The sequence below is a fragment of the Trachemys scripta genome, chromosome 5, assembly GCF_013100865.1.
Source record: "Trachemys scripta elegans isolate TJP31775 chromosome 5, CAS_Tse_1.0, whole genome shotgun sequence".
NCBI classification, from domain to species: Eukaryota; Metazoa; Chordata; order Testudines; family Emydidae; genus Trachemys; species Trachemys scripta.
In genome coordinates this window covers 23,331,643-23,349,357 of record NC_048302.1, presented here as the reverse complement: position 1 = coordinate 23,349,357, position 17,715 = coordinate 23,331,643, and the positions used below count along the sequence as shown (strand labels likewise).

Sequence of the window (17,715 nt, the reverse complement as noted above, 5' to 3'; positions counted from 1 at the left end):
CATTGGCTGCCCCAGGCACCTGCTTGCTATCCTAGAGTCTGGAGCCGGTCCTGCCGCCTGCTTGTTGGTCAATATTTATCCTTACAGAGTTATTCCATTAAAATCCATTCAGAAAGCGTTAGGAATTTAGGACTAAATCCTCACTGCCTGCCTGTGAGTATGAAGCATGATTTTTTTTTTCTTTTAAAGGAGATATCCTATCTCCTAGAACTGGAAGGGACCTTGAAAGGTCATTGAGTCCAGCCCGCTACCTTCACTAGCGGGACCAAGCACTGATTTTGCCCCAGATCCCTAAGTGCAGGGCTGGTTCCAGGAACCAGCCTGGCAAGCAGGTGCTTGGGGCGGCCGCTCCGGAGAGGGGCGGCATGTCCAGGTATTCGGCGGACGGTCCCTCACTCCTGCTGGGAGCAAGGGAGCAAAGGACCTCCTGCCGAATTGCCGCCGCAAATCGCGATCGCGGCTTTTTTTTGTTTTTTTTGGCTGCTTGGGGCGGCCAAAACCCTGGAGCCGGCCCTGCCTAAGTGGCCCCCTCAAGGATTGAGCTCACAACCCTGGGTTTAGCAGGCCAATGCTCAAACCACTGAGCTATCCCTCCCCCCATCTTTGGTGACTATGTGTCCCGTGTATTAGCTTCAGCAGCCATTACATGGGAGACATAGCCAATGGACTTCTGCAGCTTGCAGATCTGTGGCCTGTTCTGTCCTATCCCAGAAGTCCTTTCTGCACTACCGCCGATAGAGCCCACAAGGAGCATGGCTCTGTGACATGTAGGTGGGTAAACATTACTATTCCGCTGATTCTCTGTGGTTTGGGACTCCTGTGCTGTGAATGCACATCATTCCTGCTGCTCTTCAGCCCCAAGAGGGAAAGAAGATTTGGGCCTTGGAAAAATATGTGGGAACTGGAATGCTCATCCTAGTGTAGGAAAAACAAATCATCAGCTGATTTAAAAAAAAATCAGGCTTCTCATTGCAGCAAACTCTTACACAATTTTGGTTACACTGAGATGAAGGTACCGTAGGGTTCAGTGGTATCTTCCTGCTCAAACAACTCCACTGAAACCATTGGGGCTGCAGAGTACGGTACTATGCACATGAGAATCTTGCCTGATATTAACTGTGCACCAAAGCTCCATCAGCCAAACTTTTAATTGTAAGCATGTGTGTAAGTGCTTTGAATTGGGGACTATAATTCTCTGAATTACACCACATTGATTTTGTGATGACTTCAGTGTACATTAAATAAATAATTGACATGCATTTGCTGATCAATCTGTTGTTATAATGTCCTAAACGAAAGACTTCCAGATTCCTGCACGGCGTGAGAGCACTTCCAAATGACTTTCCCCTGATGAGAGAAAAGGGTCACTGTCATTTCAAATTTGGCCCGCGGTTTAGACTTTCTAAAAACAGGCCGATGTAAACCGTAAAACCAATAGAAATATTTCCATCAAAAATATTCCAGGGGGAACAAGTTGAAAAACAAACATTCTCTTGCAGTCTTTGCAACCCAAATGTTGCAGCATTGCACTAGTGCAGGAGACTTTGTAAGTGCAATTGACAAAAGGCTGCCTATAAAGAAAAGGCATGGGGGCAACAAAAGGGGAAGCTGACATTTTCATTGTCCAAGCTGAGAAGAATACAATGAGCATAAACACTCAGAATTAAATTATATATTAAAAATTAATTCACAAGATCTTTCCTTCTCTCAGTGCAAATGGGTCAGCTTTATTTCTCCAGTCTATCTTTAGAGCCCTCTTAAAAAAATAGTGCTTCTTAATTCTACTAAACTTTCCATTTTGCACGATAAATGATCTTTTAAATGCCGCTGAGATTTTACTGGGAATGATAATCAGGTAAGTATTTTTGTATCAACTTTTCTCCCTTAAGAATTAATTGTCTCATGCCCTTTGGTACTGTGCAGTGTGCACAGGGACTTGCACAATGGTAGAAAAATGGGCAAGGACAACACTGTAGGGTTTATCTCCTAAAGCAAGTTTTAATATAAGAGTCACTTTCCTAAGCTGTCATGGGACTCTCTCTCTCTACTCTTTCATTGCCATGACTACAGTGAGCCCCTGCTACGCACAGCAGAGTAAACAGCTAACATTTTTGGACTAGCAACATGAAATAGTAACAATACCTCCGCTTGTGAGGTAGAGAAAGAAACACCAATAAAAAATCCTTTTCTTGTCTCTGAAAAGGGAAGACATTTTGGGCTTTCCTCCTTAAATCTAAAGCAGGCACTGCTTGTCTGGATTATATAACACTGGGCTCTTGTGGTATTCATACAGCTTTGTTTAAAATGGAAAAATCCTTTTTGGCTTCTTTTGACATTGCTATTATGGTGCTGCTAATTAATTAATCAATCCGTAATGGCCATTTCTCAGTAGTCTTCCACATAGAGGAGTTAAAGAGCTGAGATGAAGCCAAAGATGCTTTCATGCACTTAATCCAGTCAGAACTGGGTACATTGGGCAACATGAAACTATGCCGAAGCTGAATCCTGCAATCCTTCCCTAGCTGAGTAGTCCTGACTCTCATAGTGAGGTCAGTGGGACTGCTTGCATGAATAAAGATGGCCGGTGTGAGTGAGGGATGCAGCATAAGGTGGGAGATCACGTGATACCGAACCCTGAGTTAGTGTCCACCTTGGCCTGTGATCGGCCATTCATCTTTATGTGGAGAAAGTGGGTGAAAGAATGTGTGAAATCACCCACTGATCAATAGTTTTTAAACCACTCGTTGGTTGGATGTTTACAGCCCACTTTGGTTGGCCAATGTGCAAGCAATAACATTTTTTATCCTATAATGCAGAGGAGGGCAAACTACGGCCTGCGGGCCAGATCCGGCCTGTCAGGGCTTTGGACCCGGCCCTCGGGATTGCTACCCCTGTGGTGCTGCGGGCCCAGCGCCACTCCCGGAAGCGGCTGGCACCACGTCCCTGCAGCCCCTGGGGGGAGGGGGTCAGAGGGCTCCGCACGCTGCTCTCACCTGCAGGCACTGCCCTCCGCCGCTCCAATTGGCTGGGAACAGGGAACCACAGCCAATGGGAGCTTCAGGGGAGGTACCTGCAGGTGAACTCAGCGCACGGAGGCTTCTGCCCCCTCCTCCCACAGAGGCTGCAGGAATGTGATGCCGGACGCTTCTGGGAGTGGTGCGGGGCCAGGGCAGGCAGGGAGCCTGTCTTAGCCCTGCTGCGTGCCGCTGCCACCCTGGAGCCACTCCAGGTAAGCGGCACTGGGCTGGAGCCCAAACCCTGAACTCCTCCTGCACCCAGCACCCCAGCCCTGAGCCCCCTGCTGTACCCTGCACCCCAACCCCCTGCCCTGAGCCCCCTCCTGCACTCCACACCCCCACCCGCGAGCCCCCTCATACATCCCGCACCCCTCCTCCCCCAACCCCTTGCTCTGAGCCCCTTCCTGCACCCTGCACCCCCTCCTGCACTCCCCACCCCCTGCCCTGAGCCCTCTTGTACATCCCGCATCCCTTCTCCCCCTTGCCCTGAGCCCCTTCCTGCACACCCCACCCCCTCCCACACCTCGCACTCCCTCCCGCATCCTAACCCCTTGCCCCAGCCCTTACTACATTCATGGCCCTGCATGCAATTTCCCCACCAAGATGTGGCCCTCGGGCCAGAAAGTTTGCTCACCCCTGCTGTAATGCGTATTAGCTAACTGGTTTGCCATCCAGGGGCCAGACCATGAATGGCTTTTCCTTGGCCTCTCAGTGCAGAGGCAGACAAGAAGACTCCTCTCCACTCTTGCACAGCTGTGCAAGAGTTTCTAACAATAGCAGATACTGTGGAGCTGATCCTGGCCTTGCAACAGCTCCTATGGATTATTCCCGTAGTGTATAGGGGCTGCTAAGGGCTGTGAGAAAATTACCCTGGCACAGAACAGGTTAGGTACTGTTGACATAAGCAACTCTGTTATTTCTTCTTGCAATCTTCAGGGTAGGAGGTATGCCTAGGCAGGGTTGGAGGGGACAGATCAGGGCAAGATGGGGCATATATGCACCACTTTGCATTACATGGGATTCTGGGATGCAGAGCAGCCATTAGGTAGCCCAGACAAGACTGCCATAGGTTAGAGCAGCCAGCGGGGCTACTCTACATTACCCTGGGGATGGTCACACAGCACAGAATCTGTCCCTATACTTTCTATATGCTTGGGGCACCATCTGCCTGCTTGAGGTCCAATCTACATGGTTCGTTGTTCCTTGGTGATATAGAGCCAGACCGTCCCCTACTGAGGGCTGTGGCATAAATGATACAGTCTCTCCTCAAGAGGTTGATAGAGACTCAAGTTTGGCCAAAACCCTGAATTCACACACACGCACACACACACACATTCATGCTCACACACCCTACACTTCAAATTCTGCATTTGTTCCCTATCCCTAAAATGGGCTGAACCAAAAGTGCTTTGGGATAGTTCATATCTCAACTATGTAGCTTGAGCTCTTTCCTAATGTGTACAAACCATGTATATGTCAAATGTAACTCTCACCTTGGCCAGGATATCTACAAAATACACGTCAATGACTAGACATATGGTGTGCTGTGACCAGCGCTGATTACAGTAATAATTCTGACTGCACTGCTACCTTGTGGTACCCTATCTGTTTGCTATATCCCTCTGTTGTCTCTCTCATCAGACACTTAGTCCCACACCTGCATTAAAGTCAGTGGGTGCAGCGGTCTGCCTGCGCAGATGACATTGCAGGACTGGGGCCTTAGGAAGCTTTTTGGGGGTAGGGACAACGTTTCCATTATATACATGTCCAGTGCCTAGCAAAATGGATTTCTGATCCTGACTGGGGCCTTCAGGTGCTACAACAATACAAACAATCATAATGCAATGTTAATGGGAACACCACCAACAAAGCGAAAGCAGGCTAGGAAAGCATGGCATGTAGGCATGAGTTCATATAAATATGTATATAAAAACAACCCCCACGTGCCTACCAAACTGACTCATGGCGTGACCTTACTATCTGAATTCTTGTTCGACCTCACCTCTTTCCCATTTACCATCTGTCACCTCATCATTCCACCATTGCTAAAAATTAGGGCCTGATCCTGCAAACTATTATGCATACTGGTGACTTTACACATGTGAGTGGCCAATGGGATTATCCACATGAGTACATTCATGTGTGTAAGTGTTTTCAGGAGTGGGCCTTTAAGCCTTGATGCTGTAAAGTCTTACGCAGGTGCTTAATTTTACAAACTGCGAGTAGTCTAATTGGGACTAATAATGCATATAAAGTTAAGCAAGTGCATAAGCCTTTGCAGGATCAGCACATTAAACTGTAAGGCCCATATCCTCATAGGTATTTAGGTACCAAACAACCATCAATTTCAATGGGCTAAATACCTTTGAGGATTTTGGCCTATGGTCTTTGGGCAGGATTCTTGGCATTTAATATCTCTGTAAAGTGCCCACAACACTCTGGCAAATAAACATGGAAATAATAATAAAAATAATTAATAATAAGGTGCATCATATTCTGATACAGCATCACTCAGTTTGTACTTGACATTTCTGATGGTGTTTCAAGCCTCAAATTCTTTGCTGTGGCAGAACCCAAAAAACTGCCTTTTCCCCCCAGCTGAAAAAGTGTCTGAAGTTTGAGTCTGACCAACATGGTAGATTCTTCAGATTAGTGTCCTCCAAAATCAGTAAAGGAAAACAAAATATTCCTCAGCTCATGGGTCCTATCTTGAGGGAGGTAGTGCAGTTTGGGAGATCAAGATGAAATATCATTACACAGCCCTTTTATCTATGGTCAAAACTGAATCTTCAGGAGGGCCCCTGGAATGCTGTTGCTATTCAGCATAGTTTACAGAAGCAAGGGAAGGCGAATTACATAGTAACTTCATTCCATCTGCCCCACGCTGTAGGGCACTGTCACTGGCTGGATGGCCTTTTGAAACAACCTGGGTACAGCCTTGCCCATGACTTGGCAGCTGTCTCTCAGCCTAGCTGGTGAGCTGGCAACATGAGGCCAATTACACACAGCTGAGTGACCTCAGCTGCGTGTAATGGGGCTTAATTAGACTGACCCCCAGCTGTGGTGGTGGAGTAAGGTGAGCACTGCTTAAATAGAGCTGGGCCCTTAGAAGAGGGAGCAGTAGAATTTCTGGTCCCTGGGGAGGGTGGAGAGGAAGTAGTTTGGAGTTGGCTGTGGTTAGAAAGTAGAGCTACAGGAGTAGGGTTAAAGCTGGGGGGCCTAGAGTGGAAAGGATCCCTGAGTTAGGGTCTGTGATGAGCCAAAAAAATAAGAGTGAGTGAGTGTGTGTGTGTGTGTGTAAAAAAGGCCAGCTTAAGTAATACTTGGACTCCTAACAGGAATAAGTCTGGGGGAATCAGCACCCTGATAAGGGGGAAGAATTGCAGTTGATCTCAGTGAGGTGAAGGACCATTTTGTTTGGAGTCAAGCCCCAGATGGGGTGAAGGAACCTGTTTTAACTTACAGCTGAGTCCCACAAAGGGACTGAACTGTTGTATGAGTTGGCTTGAGAGCTGAGTTACAAGGGAGTCTGGGGAAGAGACCAGCTGGGAGTAGGCCACCAGAGGAAGATGTGAGAGGTGAAGTCTTCTGCAATGCTGTGCCTAATGAGTCCCATAGCATTTATAGGAGGCATGAGATTTGCTTGATGCATAGTAGAAATGACATGGGGCCTCAAGGTTAAAGGATCATAAGTGGGAATCTCAGGGCTCTAATAGTAAACTGGAGGATCACCTCAAATTATTAAGATCCAGCACTCTTTATTCAGTGGAACACAGTTATAAATACCAGTATCAGCCACAAATGTTGAGATTCTGGAATATTTTCATTTATCATTTGAACAGTCCATAAAGATTCCAAGCATTTCCCAAGATATGAAATGTTCAAAGGATCAGATGCAAGAGATATCAAGATATCTGTAAATTAAACAAAGTAACTATATCAGCAGTGGAACGGATCCTCCTGCTGGGTTAACCACTGATGAATTGGAAACTTTTGATACACATAGAAAGATGCTTCCATTTTTTGTGGTTTATCTTAATATATAATACGGCTCAACTCTGCATGACTAGGTGTTTTGCTATTGACTTTCATGGGAGTGGAATCAAGCCCTAATTATCTAAGCACAACTAAAGAAAATATCTCTAAATAGAGACCCATAGGAGGGGGAAGAGAATTAGTTTAATTCTGCTGAGTTGCATTGAATCAATATGACTATTCAGAGTTTGTGGGCTTTGGGCCAGTGGAACTCAGCCACGATGCAGCACTGATGTATTTAGCCTTTTTGTGGGGAGTAGCAAGGATGCAATGTTTTCTGCAACACTCCTTGCTAACTGGCTGCAGAAAACCTGTCCTAAGAAATTATCACTGGTGATATCTCAGTGCAGGTTGGTCTTTGCCCTTAGAAGAAGGGGGGGAGGGATAGCTCAGTGGTTTGAGCATTGGCCTGCTAAACCCAGGGTTGTGAGTTCAATCCTTGAGGGGGCAATTTAGGGTACTGGGGTAAAAAAATCTGTCTGGGGATGGGGTTGGACTAGATGATCTCCTGAGGTCCCTTCCAACCCTGATATTCTATGATTCTATGATAAGAAATAAAATGTGGAGCATTCTAGATGCCAGCACATCAAACCAGGGTTGATAGTTGTACAGAGAGCAATAAACATTAAACCTCTCTCTCTCTCTTTCCTTCCTAACTTTCTCAGTGTTCTGTGAATGCAGTGGGAATAGGGTATGTGTGTCTACAAATAGGTAGGAAAGTGGAGAGAATGGAAAGGAGAGAGAGAGAGAGTTTGGATCTATATAAAAAAGATGAAAAAATCAACTGGAGAGTCTCATATAAATCTGGAGGAGCAAAGAGTGTTCACTAGTTTCTAAGTCATTGCCATGGCTGCATTGTCTCTGTGATAGGATTGTATAACAGAACAGAACAAGCTGTTAATGCATGGAAACTTTACAGACAAGATCTACATGGATCATTCTCTGTAACAGTTGGTTCCTGTAATGATTCAGCTGTAATTTGTTAATCCCTTTTTATTTCTGTTCCATGAATCACATCATATATTTCAAGCCTCCCCAAAAGTTCTTACTTCAGAACATAACTAATTATTGAGCTTGATTCTGATCTCACATGCAGCAATGTAAATCAGGAGCAATTCCAGTGAAATCATACCAGTGTAAATCCAAAGTAAATTGGATCAGAATCAGGCCTGGTATATTTAACCTTCTTCCAAAATACTGTAATCTTCTTACTAGGCAGGGCATTTTAGACATTGTGCTGACAGAAGTGGAACAAAGATAAAAATGAAAAAAAAGTTGCGTTACCAGTGTGTTCCCCCTGTGCAAACTCTGAAAAGAAATTTATTTAACATTGTTTTTGACAAAGCAGCTATCCCACTAGCATCTGCCCTGAGTATACCCAAAGGCTACAGACCAATACACACAATCAGAGAAGATATAAGTAGTAAATGTAGTAAAATTTACCTTGACTTATGTAGCCAAGTCCAGAATTTATTCAGTAACAAGTTAGAAAATACCCGAGGTTGAAATTGCAGCTGAGCCCTTTCTCTCTGGACCAGCCAGGAGAAAAAACTTTGACAAAAACCCAGAGAAACTCTATAAATCCCTTCCCCTTTTATCTCTGCCTCTTTGCCTGGAAACTAATTCAAGCCTATTGGAGTTGAAATTCTGCTGCTCTGTCAACCAGTCAGTGTCTGAAGTGTGAGATGAGAATTCAGCGCGTTACATGAATTTTTTTCCCCCCAGCAATGAACCATAATAGTTTTTGTTATAAATTTTTGCAGTACTCAGGGGGAGGAGGGGGGGGGGAGACATCCTCATGTGCAATTAGTTTCAATAGAACAAGACAAGACTCCCTTCATATGTACTCCTATGGGTATGATCATGTCAAGTTTTCCAATATTGGGCCAGATCTCTAGTTAAATTGGTGTAGTTCCACTGAAGTTAACACAGCTATGCCAATCTACACTAGCTAAGAATCTGGCCAATTAACTCTAATTTTCAGGTTCATAGATTCTAAGGCCAGAAAGGACCACTGTGATTATCTAGGCTGACCACCTGCATAACACAGGCCATAGGACTTCCCTGAAACATTTTCTGTTTAACTAGAGAATGTCTTTTAGTAAAAAATCCAATCTTGATTTTAAAATTGCCAGTGATGGACAATCCACCACACCCGTTGGCAAACTGTTCCAATGCTTAATTACCCTCACTAGTAAAAAAAAAAAAAAAAAAAAAAAAAGTCTTATTTTCAGTCTGACTCTGTTGAGGTGTTTGGATCTTGACTGTAACCCTGGATTGACACTTGACTAACAAAAGGCCAGATTTGACTCTCAGTTGTAGCAGTGGCACTATTCAGTAATACTGCTGCAGCCAATGGAGTTGCACTGAAATCCAGTAAGGTTCAAATTTTCATAAAAAGGACTTTTATTTCTTTATTTTATAAACATTTGAAAGTTTAAAATTGTAGCGATATTTGTTATCAGAATGTAGGAAAATAAGATATAGCAATTTTAGATGCATCATTGCATGAGTGTGTCTCTAAACAGATTTATTTAGGTTGATTGGATTGGCCAAAGTATTGGTAATGGTGCATGCAGCCTTTCATCTTTAGGGTCCTGATCCAAAGCCCATCGAATGTAATAGAAGTCTTTCCATTGACTTCAGTGGGTTTTGGATCAAGCCCTAGTTCTTCATTTCCAATATAGTCCATAGAATTGGTGACTGAATCAATTGAAATTCAAGAACATAGGATGCATTTGTGTTCCCTGATTGGATGTGCATAACTCTGAGGATCAGTGCAAATATCCGTGGTTATGTCTTGTTTCCGATATTCTCTTAAAATCCACTCTTGCTGTGAATGTTCTGCTAGTAAACTCATTGCTAGAATATTTGGGGAAAGCAAACATAAAAGGGGTGTGAACATGGTCAAAACAAGTTCATTAAAAAATTCTAATGAATATTTACTTAAGTATTTGACCAGCTCTATTGAAAAATATTCCCTTTTCAGCAAGGTAGCAAAAGCAAGCTAAGAAAAGACCACCCCTTGGCTTCAGCGTAGCAAGTTCAGAGTTCTCTCTGATCGACATGATGTGCAACTCCTTCTACTCACGAGCTTCAAATGCAACTTCCCTCATCTCTGCACTTTTTCTGCTTGCCTCTTAATACACAAAGCCCTTTCCTCCTGGCCTGACCGCTAGGACAGCCTTTGCAGGGTGAGGCAGGATCTTTTTCCTTATCCCAGTGAAGAGATTCAGTGCCTACAGTCATTTTGAAGAGTAACTCGTTAAAGAGATTCTCCCCCATTTACCAGGATCATTGTGTTACTCATTCAGCAATAACTCCCTAACTCCTCCTGCACTTACTGATATCCATCCTAGGATCCTCTCTGTTGTCATTTAGGACAATTCAGAGTGTGACAAAAACTCTGGCCAAAGTTTTTGGCATATCCACAACTTGCCTGTGAGTCATGCAGCAGCAGCAGTTTGAGCACAGCTTAGTTTACTGCTCCATACTTCTGAAATGCACTTGTATGGAATGGAAGTCATGCTTTCTGTGTATCTCTTGTTGCCGGGAGGGAAGTTTGTTTCCATGGTGAGGTAACCCTGACACAGTTGGCCAAAAATGGTCCTTTGAAAAAAGGACAAAAGTTCTTTGGCTATGGGCTGTCAGTCTCCAGGGCGTACCATGTAGCTATTTTAAAAGAAACAGCAAATGGTCCAATTCAGCAGATTTGTGCTAGGAATGGTAAGATAGACTGATGCATTCTCAGGGGCTGTTGTGAAGGAGAAGAAGGTTCTCCATCTTTACAGATGTGGAAAGAAAAAGGTTTAAAACAAAACATTATGTTAAATGAACCATGTTAGCATATATATAAGGTATATGTCAGTATGAACATGATTCATTTGACATATATGTAGAGGAAGAGTGGAGGATGAAAGGAGTAACAACAGCTCCTCCCATCTGATTAGTGCACTGGCATTTGTGCCTGTCAGAGGAACAGAGATCACATGTTGAAAGCAAGGGGTGATGTTATACAGGGATTTGAATACAAAGAGGTAAATCATGAATTAGGTTCTTTGGGGAAAAGGGTGTTAGTGGAGACCAGTGAGGCTAGAGCTGACATACACATGTTTCTGACAAAATAATAGCATTTTAATCAGTTTAGAGTGAACTGTCTTTAATGAACTCAGGACAAGGAAAGTGCCTTTGTCTGCACTAGTGTCCCATTTAACTGTGTCAGAATTTACCTTGGAATTACTTTGAGGTTCTACATTAATCACAAAAGGTGAAATTCATCCCCGTGCACAGAACCCGTGCACCAAATAAGTCCTGTTTCAGCTCTATTTCGAGGATTTATGTGGTGCTTGGGCCTTGCATGAGTCTTCAAAATGGGGCTGAAATGGGATTTATATGGTGCATGTGCCTGGTGCCAACCCTGTGCACAGGGATGAAATTCACCCAAAGTCCTTAATCCTATGCCAGTCAAAACTATTGTTTTCCTTTAATATGTTAACAATTAAACAATCCCCTAATCCCAGGGCATGGCAGTGATCCAGGACAGTATGACATTATGTTAAGTGTGGTAGCAGATCTTTGTTCAACGCAGGAAGATGCATGAATATACTGTCTCAGCAACTATCCACCAAGACAGAAAGAAGTCTGAAGGTACTGGACTTCAGAGTTGGCCATGTCTTGGAAAATGGGTGGAGGAGATCAGCGCTGGCTGATAAATACCATACTCCAGGAGGCTTAGCTGACTCCTGACACTTAGGCTGCAGTGGGAGAAGAGAGATGGGGGCAGATGGAAGGAAGCAAAGAAACTAGACAGAGAAACAGTATGGAAATTATAGGAGCAAATCAAAATAGGAGATGGTAGGAAAGAAAGAGAAGGGAACAGAGAAATGAAAAATCCAATTTGTCCATAAGCATTGCTAAAACACATCTCACAATAGTATATAGACACTGAAAATAGAGGAAAAATGAGAAAAGGAACAGAAATGTTGATTAAATTGGTGGTTTTCATTTCATTGTGAAGGGATGTTTGTTTGTGAGGGGGATGAAGAATTTAGACTGAAGAAAACAATTTCATTTCCCAGCCGAGTTAGCTGTACATTTGCACTTATAGTACTGCTATGTTCATTCAGATCATGCACACACAAGTGAGTGGTAGTGAGCCAGTTCACTCAGACAGCCACACCCCAGAAATTTACTTCCAGTTTTATGAATGAAACATGTAATGTTTGTTATAACCCTACTCCTACTCACATTTGATTATGACTCAAATAGTCTGACACAATTAGAGTTTACAATTTTTTTTAGAACAGCTTAATCCAGACTGAATTGAAAAAAATAAATTAAATCATTTCTGAATTCATACTACAGAATAAAATATATTTCTATATGATGCTCCAAAACCTTATGGAAAGTTAATAATTTTCTATTAATCCTATATAGGAATTTTCACAGGTGTTGCCATAACCTTCCTGTGTCTTATTTCCCTATCAGGATAATAGTACTTATCTGCCTCACAGCCCAGGGGCTTTGTGAATCTTAGTTCATTAATGGCAATGTCAGTGTTCATGCGCGTTCATTCCCTCATGGTACTTCTGTCATTGTTATTCTGGAAGAGTATGTGGACGTTATTTCAGACTTTGCCCATCAGGCTTCTGTAGAAGTATATATACAGGTATAGGTAAATGTAAGCCATGTGGGCTTCATTACCTCTCCCACTTACTGAGAGCTTGAGGAGTGGAGGGTGAGGGTGAGGCCAAATTTTCAACTGCTCAGCACCCACAGTTGGGGCAAGATTTTCAAAAAAGCTCAGCATTCAGCAGCTCCCACTAACAGAAATGGCGAATCCTGCCCTCTCTTCCCTATTTAAAAACAATTGCCTAGCTTGAGTAGGCCAGGATGAGGGAGGGTCAGAGAAGGATGTAGTATAAGGTGATGGGCTATGTATTGTGGGCAGGGAGGCAGCACTGGAGAACAGAAGTAGTTGGTGCATCTGGCCAGTTGTGTCAGTTTCTCTTTGGAAAGTTCAGTTACATTACGAGGCATGAAAGGGATAAGTGTGGTTGTATACTTTATGTACCTTATCCCTGAGGAGTTATGAGAATGTCTTGTGTGCAGTTTGAAGTTTGTGGTCCTTTAGCCACTTGGACCTGAATTAATGAGAGAGACTTTCAAGAGGAAGTTCTCCAAAAGCTTCCCTTGCAAACATGAGTAAAGATTTTACCAAAAATAAACAAATGAGAAACTCCATTGTCCTCTGAAGAGTTAGTGTGGTAAACAGGCATTAACCATTGAAGTACGAGAGAGATGTTTTAATGTGGCTTTAATTGCAAACACTCACTCCAGTCTTAACCATTGATTGGAATGGGCATCTCCATAATACTGTGCACATGTATGGATAATCTAACAGAGATGCGTTGGATTTTCAAAAGCACCAAAGTGATTTAGGAGCTTTTAAAAATGCTACAAATACAAATACTACTCACAGACACACTGTATGGTGGAGAAAATGCTGAGGGGGGGAGACTTTCATAGTCAAAGCATTAAGAGTCCAACTCCCATTGAAAGTCAATGAGATTTAGGTCCCTAACTCCTATTTATGCATTTAGAAACCTTCCCCTGGACTCTTAGCTGACAGTGATTTGGGTTTATTATACACAATGGCTGACTCCCACCACTCAGCACTAATTATGTTGAAGGAATAAATAAGTATTTAAACAATTAGGGTTATGGTAGAGGGAAAACTTGTTGGGAAAAGTGCTTTGTCTGAAACTAGCTAGAATATATTTGATTGCCATGGTACTTCATTCAGCAAGTGTGCCTTAATTCTTGTAGACAAACTTACCCATTTAGAGAGAACTGTATTTAATAAATAGCAGCTGCACAGTCTGTGGGAGGAGAAACCCCCATAAATAGTATAGGAAGTTAATATAGGGCGCCCCCAGATCACTCTGGTAATCGTGTACACACACACACACACAAACACACACACACACACACACGTAAATGAACTGGTTAGCCTTTATTGGCAACATAAGACTAAGCTACACCACCAGCTACTGCTCCTGGACACCTCCTCACCTCTAGCTGGTGACTCACACAGCTTGCTCAGAATGAATTTCAACAGAACACAAATCAAAAAGAGAGAAAACACACGAAACACTAAGTTTTGGTCAGGCAGATTAGGAAGTAAATATTATAGCTGGAAAACGTGTGGTTAGATCCTGTGATCTTTCATAGAAGCAGTGGACTTTTAAGTAAATGTTGGGGAAAATTAATAGAAATGAATTTGAATATATAAATGTGAGTATTTGCACAAGGATCCCGTTTCTAAGAATTATGCTTACCAAATTAGGGAACAGAAATGTACAATATTATGGAATCTCCCTCTCTGGAGATATTTAAGAGTAGGATAGATAAATGTCTATCAGGGATGGTCTAGACAGTATTTGGTCCTGCCATGAGGGCAGGGGACTGGACTCGATGAGGTCCCTTCCAGTCCTAGAATCTATGAAAATATGATCTGTGTCCAATTAAAATTAAAGAGCACTTGAATCTGAATTTCAGATACTAACAATGAACTCAGTGTGAATAATTGACCAGTCGAGTTACTTGCAGAAGTAAATCTGTGAATAATTTCAAAAAATGAAAAAAGTGATATTTCCTTACAAAAAAAAAATTCACAAACCGAGAAAAAGAACTCATCATATAAACTGTTTGCTACAAATTATTCATTCAGCTGTTTAGAACCTGGCATCTGAGATAAATTACAGCAAAATATAGACTAATCACATGCAAATTTTAGTATGATGCAGGTGTTCAGATGTGAGGGTGTAGTTCAGGCCCATCTCTACTGTGACTTGGAGCTAAACTTTTTCGTGGTTCTAAAATTCATTTTCATGAATACATAGATTATAGGGCCAGACGGGACCATTGCAATCATGTAGTCTGACCTCCTGCATCCCCCAGGCCATAGCACCCCCTGGATTAATTCCTGTTTGTACTAGAGCATCATTCAGGAAAAACATCCAATGTTGATTTAAAAACTTCCAATGATGCAGAATCCACTGCAGCCCTTAGTAGGTGGTTCCAATAGTTAACTGTCCTAATAAAAATGTCTAGTCTAAATTTGTCTAGTTTCAGCGTCCAACCAATCTTGTTGTCTGCTAGATTGAAGAGCCCTCTCAGTTTTCTGTGTCCCATGTAGATATTTGTCACCCCTTAACCTTTTCTTTGTTAAACTAAATAACTGAGCTCCTGAAGCCCTTCACTATAAGACATTTTCCAATCCTTTAATCATTCTGATGGCTCTTATCTGGATCCCCTCTAACTCCAGCAATTGACACGTTTCCCAGTAGTGGTTGCTCCAGTGTCAAATCGAGGTAATATAGCCTCTCCACTCCTATTTGATAGTCTCATGTTTTTACAGCATCACACTGGGAGCTCATGTTCAGATGAGTATCCGCCATGATCCCCAATCTTTTTCAGAGTCACTGCTTCCCATAATAGTCACCCATGTACGTATGGCCTGCATTCTTTGTTCCTAGATGTATACATTTAGGACCATATTAGAATGCATATTATTTGCTTGTGCCCAGATTACCAAGCAATACAGATCCACTGACATGTTCTCTTCAGTACTAATCACTCCCCTAATCTTTGGGTCATCCGCCATCTTTATTAGCAATGAGTTTGTTTTCTTCCAGGTTGTAGCAGGATGGCCATTTACTGAGCACCTCCTCATGGCCAGCAGTCACTTTTCAGGCACTCATTTAGTTCAAAGGTAGTTCAACCAATCCCCTTCTGGGGGTCCAATTTATTGAGTCCTCTGGTACATACTGGCCCTCTAGATCCCAAGCCTAGTTCAGTCTCTCTCCTCATAGTCCAAAATAAGTCTTTCATATAAAAAACAGACACTCACAGTCATCATCCCAGTTTGAGCTGGGCACAGTCCTTCCTCCCTGAGGGATGATCTTTCTGTTTCTCAGCATTTCCTGCTTGGAGTCTGCCTTCCTCAGGCTTTCTCAGCAGCAGTCACTCTGTTGACTTAGGGCCCTCCAGGAGCCTTCTTACTACTGTCTACGGGTATAACTGCAGTTTCCTAATCTTCCCCCCTTCACTGCAACTTCTGGCTCCTTCTGTACTGGAATCACCTGATTTCTCTCTGGTGGGGCTTATTTTGTAACCAGGGTTGGCTTAGCTCCAATACTCTGTAGCTGATGGGGCAAGCCGCCCTATAACTCAGGTCGTTGATAAAAGTGTTAAATAGCATAGGGCCAAAACCTCACTCGAAACACACCCCCTCGGTGATGATTCCCTGTTTATAATGCAACAGAGAGTCCTGTGGCACCTTTAAGCCTAACAGATGTATTGGAGCATAAGCTTTCATGGGTGAATACGCATGCGTCTGACGAAGTGGGTATTCACCCACGAAAGCTTATGCTCCGAAACATCTGTTAGGCTTAAAGGTGCCACAGGACTCTGTTGCTTTTTACAGATGCAGACTAACACGGCTACCCCTCTGATACTAGAAACCTGTTTATAACCACATTTTCAGACCTATCAGTAAGCCAGTTTTTCATCTACTTAATGTGGGCCATGTTGACTTTGTATCGTTTTAGTTTCTTAATCAAAATGTCATGCAGCATCAGCTAAAATGCTTTATGGAAGTCTATACATCAACACCTTTATCTTTATCAACCAAATCTGTAATCACATCAAAAAAGCCATTGTTAGTTTGACAAGATTTATTTCCATAATCACATGTTGACTGGCATTAACTATGTTACCCTTCTTTAAATGTTTACTAATCATGCTTTATTAAATGCTTGAATAAATGTTATTTTTTTCATGTCCAGTTTTCAGACATGACTAGAAATAAAAGTTTTGGAGTTCAGACTTGGGCTCATTTCTAATAAAACTAGATAAGACGTGCATCAATGCACTGACAGGCCGCTAGAAGGAAAGGACTGACAAAGTGGTAGAAGTCTTATTAATCTGCTTGTATATTTCTGCTGATTAGAATGAGGTATCACACAGTTAATGGATATACAGGATGTAACTACACCTTCTATATGCACTTGTAACCTTTCCAAGTACAGCTATACGAGCTGAGCTCCTTCAGTTGGCTGGGTTGCTTTTGACCACGCCGCCTACTCAAGCCAAAATTAAACATTAAAAAACGAAAGAGAGAAATAAACATCGTTTACAGCTTGGAAACATTTTGCTCTTGTTAGGGGGAAACTATTTTAAAGTTCAGACTCAGGAATGGCTATTTTTGCACTTCAGCCAGACAGACTTAACTAATGGACTGTAGTTATTGTTTTGTTGACCAGATCTTTAGAAAGCAAAAAAAGAGGGAATCGAGATAGATCAGTGCTGCAAAGTTCTTATCTGTATCTGAATCTTTCCAGGGTTCAGAGGTGCCAAGATAAAGCGCTTTGTCACATTATTATAGATATGGGAGCCAGCTACAAATTCAGATCCAGATCTGAAATTTTTCCAAAGTACTGGAATGTGCAGGTTTTAGTTTGGGTTCATTTCGTAAAAATTCCCCAGTATCCACCCCTAGCAAACTTGAAAATATGGATATAGTAATCTACTGATCTGTTTTAATGAATAGGAGCAAATAGTGTGGCAAATTCAGATAAGCAATGAGAGCAACGTCATT

The 17,715-nt window shown here is 42.6% G+C and overlaps 1 protein-coding gene across 2 annotated transcripts in view; it reads right to left on the bottom strand.

Annotated features, from left to right (window-relative positions):
* The window catches only part of SPARCL1 (SPARC like 1), a 28,386-nt gene extending 19,680 nt beyond the window's left edge, over positions 1–8,706 (bottom strand). The window contains exon 1 of one of the 2 annotated variants that reach the window (XM_034772517.1): positions 8,496–8,706. The gene's annotated coding sequence lies outside the window, so the exon portion shown is untranslated. The remainder of the gene's footprint in view (positions 1–8,495) is intronic. The other variant, XM_034772518.1, reaches the window with a different exon arrangement.
* Positions 8,707–17,715: the final 9,009 nt, after the last annotated feature.